The sequence below is a fragment of the Hyla sarda genome, chromosome 4 (genome assembly GCF_029499605.1).
Source record: "Hyla sarda isolate aHylSar1 chromosome 4, aHylSar1.hap1, whole genome shotgun sequence".
In the NCBI taxonomy this organism is placed as follows: Eukaryota; Metazoa; Chordata; class Amphibia; order Anura; family Hylidae; genus Hyla; species Hyla sarda.
The window spans coordinates 166,228,549-166,234,235 of NC_079192.1; positions in this window are offsets into that span (position 1 = coordinate 166,228,549).

Below are 5,687 nucleotides of genomic sequence, written 5' to 3' on the forward strand. Positions count from 1 at the left end.
AAATGTATAGATATTACTAATTTCCCGTTTGAGAGGGCATACTAATCCCCCATGTGTCTGCATTGTTTAGCTATAACCACACTCCTAGAAACTAAGACACTGCTAAGGATGGTGCAGTGGGATGACAGAATAGAGCTGTGGTGTTAGCCATGTGGGCCAGTGCTAGACTTTGTGGAGTGGAAGAGGACAGAGTTGGAACCTATTAAGCTGTGGTGAACTACATGGGCCAAGAGACATAACCCCTTAATGATGCAGGACATAAATGTACATCCTGGTGCAGTGGTACTTAACACCCCAGGACGTACACTTACATCCTGTACATGGCCGAGCATCAGAGCGATGTTCAGGTCATGCACAGCAGGTCCCGGCTCCTGATAGCAGCAAGGGACCCGCCAACATCCCTGATCATGCGGATGTCTGCCATTAACCCCTCATATGTCATGATCAATACAGATTGCAGCAGTGCAGTCACTAAAATGATTAGATCACCTGCAGCACAGGGATCCGATCTTCCATAATGGCAGAGGGAGGTCCCCTCACCTGCCTGTCCATTTCCAGGCATCTTCTGCTCTGGTCTGAGATTGAGCAGAGCAGTAGATAGCTGATAATAAGGATCAACGCTATGCCCTATAAATAGCACTGAACAGTATTAGCAATCAAATGATTACTATAAATAGTCCCCTATGGGGAGTATTAAAGTGTAAAAATAGAAAAGAGTGAAAAATCCCCTCCCCAATATGTAAATTGTCTCTAGAGATGAGCGAACTTACAGTAAATTCGATTTGTCACGAACTTCTCGGCTCGGCAGTTGATGACTTAACCTGCATGAATTAGTTCAGCTTTCCAGTGCTCCGGTGGGCTAGAAAAGGTGGATAGTCCTAGGAAAGATTCTCCTAGGACTGTATCCACCTTTTCAGGCCCACGGGAGCACCTGAAAGCTGAACTAATTTATGCAGGATAAATCATCAACTGCAGAGCCGAGAAGTTCGTGACGAATCGAATTTACTGGAAGTTCGCTCATCTCGAATTGTCCCCCCCCCCCCCCCCCCAAAAAAAAGCGTAACCAAAAGGAAACATTTGGTATCGCCTCACGCGTAAATATCTGAACTACTAAAATCATATGTTAATGATCCCGTATGGTGAATGGAAGTTAAATTGCTTATTTAACAATTTATTCCCCAAAAAATTGATACCACTTTTGCATATGTAAAACTAATGTCAAAGTGCAGATCATAGCACAAAAAATAGCCCTCATACCGCCACTTACACAGAAAAATAAGTTAGATGTCAGCAAAATAGAGGGTTTTTAAACATACTAATTTAAATAAAAATTTACAAAGGACAACTGGTCGCACAAATTTTTTTTTTTTTTTTTTTTTTGTAAATCAACTGGTGCCAGAAAGTTAAACAGATTTGTAAATTACTTCTATTGAAAAATATTAATCAATCCAGTAATTATCAGCTGCTAAATGCTCAACAGGAAGTTCTTTTCTTTATGAATTTCCTTTCTGACCAGTTCTATGCTGACACCTCTGTCCATTTTAGGAACGGTCTAGAGCAGGATAGGTTTGCTATGGGGATTTGCTCCTACTCTGGACAGTTCATAAAATGGACAGATATATGCAGAGAGCACTGTGGTCAGACAGAAAGGAAATTCAAAAAGAAAGTAACTTCTTTGCATATAGCAGCTAAGTGCTGGAAGGATTAATAATTTTTTTTTTAATAGAAGCTATTTACAAATCTTAACTTTCTGCCACCATTTGATAAATTTCAGTGGAGTACCCCTTTAAGGCCCAAATGGGCTGAGTTCTTGCGGGGTTAAGGCAGTGCTGGGAATAATGGTGGCCACACAAATATTGACAATTTTGACCTTTCCATTTAGGGGTGCACTCTATTTTAAGGTTTATACATTAATGGTTGTGTTTTAGTTTTAAGGGGACACCATATAAAATGCTTAAAGGGGTACTCCCACCCTAGACATCTTATCCCCTATCCAAAGCAGCAGGTCCCCCTAGATGAGATATATTATCCCTATCCTTTTGGATAGGGGATAAGATGTCTAGGGTGGGAGTATCCCTTTAAACAGGCTTTCCACTCAATACTTTACTTTGTAGCAGAGTGCCATTTCTTCAGTTAGGCTGCATTCACACCACGTTTTTGCAATACAGTTCCCGTATACATTTTCTATGTGAAAACTGTATGGAACCATATTGGAAAAATGTTTGCATTGACTCTCTATTGAAAACCGTATGCCAAAAGATGCATCCGGTTGTGTCCGTTTTGCATCCTATATGGTTTTGTCAGGTTTTTCCTGTACCCAAAACCGTAGTCTATCACTGTTTTTAGGTCCGGTTGAAAAGCTATTAAACCGTATACGTTTTTTTTTTAACATGGGAGTCAATGGGAACCGTACAGAACTGTGTGCATACGGTTCCATCCAGTTTTCACCATACGGTTTTTGACTTTGCAGTTTTATTTCTTGGAATTTCAATCGAAGTAACTTTATTCAAAATGGAGTGAAAAGTTAAAAAACGTATAAGTTTTTTCTTAAACGGATGCAACCAGACATTTTTCAAACCGTATACAGTTTAACTGTATGGGTTAAAATTTGTACACACGTTTTGATAGTCTAGTCAGGTTTTGAGAAATCAGTTTTTCCTCAAAAACCTGATACGTGAAATGTATTGCAAAAACGTGGTGTGAATGCAGCCTCACATGAAGAGAGAATAAAATATTCACATATGAGGGGTGTAATGAGTGCAACTCTTCAGCAGTACTGTGTATGGGAACATCTAGGGAATAAAGGGAGAATGACCTAAAAGCTACTAGGAGGATCTGATGGGTAGTACACAGGAGCGACTGACATCCTATAACACAGAAGAAAAAGCTATGGCCTGGTTTAGAGATGAGCGAAGTTAGCGATTTGATTCGTCACTAACTGCTCAACAGTTGCTGACTTTAGTCTGCATAAATTAGTTCAGGTGTTCTGGAAAAGGTGGATACAGTCCTAGGAGAGGGTCTCTTAGGACTGTATTCACCTCTTCCAGCCCACCTGAAAGCTGAACTAATTTATGCAGGCTAAAGTCGGCAACTGCTGAGCTGAGAAGTTTGTGACGATCGAATAACTAACTTCACTCATTTCACCCTTTAGACTGGTATCAAATGACACAGCTCCCATAATGAAGATTCAAAAGGTATGGATTCAACTTCACTGGGATGAAAATGTTACATTGTTATACAAACAAGTCTGTCTATATACTACTGTGATGTGAGAATGTATATACTCAGTCTAAAAATACACGGAATATGATTGAAAAGGCAATAGTGGATATGTACACAATAGTGCAAAATATTCATAGTTCTCATTACAAGACACAAACCCATTGAAATTCAGCTAAATAATGGATAATTACGGGAACAACCTGTGCAGAGAAGTTGCCCATAGCAACCAATTGGCTTGCTGCTTTCGTGTTTGGAGAGACCTGGGCAACATTTCCTCTACTGTGAACAGGCTGTCTATAGACTCTTAGGGGGGAAATTTATCAAAACCTGTGTAGACTAAATAAATATCATATCACAGAATACATACAGTATGAATTCAGTCTAAGTATTACAAATTGTACTCAATGAACACTGATATGTGGCACCCTACATTTCCAACAACCTTACTTTAGGTCAATCTAATGTGTACAGGTTCTATGGCTCAGCAGGGGTCCAAGCAGTCAGACCACATCAATCTGCTAGTTTCCCCTATCATGTGGAAAGGAGAAAATTATTGAGGTATTCTCATTTCAGCAAATAACGATGTTTAACCCCTTACAGACTGTACATGTTTACCCTGGTTATGGTCTGTTGTGTAAATCACACTTCATACCTGGTGAGTAAAAGCTATCGGCAGCTGTGTATCTCTATGCTGCTCGGTCCAGATCACTGATACTTTTGGTAACTGCTATGCTAGCAATTGAACCAATGCAAATAACAGATTGTACCAGAAACTATATAAAAGGTTTTTTCTTTACAGCTGTGTGCAGAAATGAGACTAGTAAGGTAAAGAAACCACACGATGAATGGGGAAAAATGCCACCTGCTAGATTTAGATTTTAAGTCAGTTTATATACCAGGAAAAAATGAACAAAGTGATCAGAAAGTCTCATCTAAACAAAAATGGTACCCCTAACAATAGATCATGACAGATATTAGCCCTCATAAAGCCCATATATGAAAACATAAAATTGTCTGACTCCTTAATTTTCTAAATATTTTATTCTTACTAAAATGTATTCGTTGAATCAGTACTCTGGGAAAGAAAATTACCTCCTATAGGTGGACAATTAAGTTATAGCTGAATGTAAAAGATTGCTGCATCGTTAGTATCTTTTACAATGTTAAACTTAAGATTATCAGTTCTTCAAAACTTTAAAGAAAACGTTCTTATAAGAGGGTTGTCCATTGAAAGGCAACTTATCAGATTTTCAGTGTACAAAGGATAAGGCTTTTTAACACTTCCATAGAAAATGAATGGAACATGTTCAGGAGATTGTGGGTGGTCCAACATTGGGACTCCCACCTGAAATCTCCTGAATGCATTTCAATAGTCTATGGTAATGCCAAAGAAATGTAAGTGCTGTACTTGGGCATCTCCACAGTTCTGATTGCTTTCTGACCACTGGACCCCCCCCCCCCCCCCCCCCGCCGACACTTATCCCATATATTGTGGATAGGGGATAAAGGGTTTTTCACTGGACAACCCCTTTTTTAAGCACTAGATCAGTTATTGGTTGGTTCTATTCTTCAAATGACAATTTTCAAGTCCAGCATAAACTTGTGCAATCCTGCACAGATTATTATTATTTTTTTTATAAAGTTAATCTTATTACTTCAAATGCACAGAAAATTCCTTTGGTAAACAAGTAAAGGAAACTTTCATTTGACTGAATGGAAGTTACTATAGTGACAGTTACTCAATTACTAAAGCAGTTAGTTTAGTTAAAGATTAAGAGATTTTAAAAAGGAAATGTCTAAACGACACAAACTCCAAAATCCAGTTTAACATTTGAAACTGAGAACTTGGCAAGTTATACAATTTTGGGATAGGACACTGTTTTTCAGACCTGACATAAATGGGTACGCTGGAGTAGAAGAAAAAAAGTTTTCAAATAAATCAACTGGTGGCAGAAAGTTATACAGATTAGTAAATTACTTCTATATAAAAATCTTAATCCTTCCAGATCTTACTAGCTGCTGTATACTCCACAGGAAGTTGTGTAGTTCTTTCCAGCCTGACTACAGTGTTCTCTGTTACCACCTCTGTCTAACTGTCCAGAGCATGAGGAAATCTCCATAGCAAACCTCTTCTGCTCTGGATAGTTCCTGATATGACAGAGGTGGTAGCAGAGAGCACTGTGGTCAGACTGAAAAGAACTACACAACTTTCTCTGAAGCATACAGCAGCTAAGTACTGGAAGACTTTTACAAATCTGTATACTTTTCTGGCACCAGTTGATTTGAAAAAAAAGAGTTCTCCCCTGGATTATCCCTTTTTAAGGAACCCCAAAGTTGTATTCACTCATGCAGATTTTGTAGTTTTTGAAAGCAATGTCAGAGGAGGATCATAAAGAGGAGTAAACATTGCATTTGTTAGTCTCCAGCATTGGATTGGCAAACCAGAGCATTGGAGGATCCTTTGA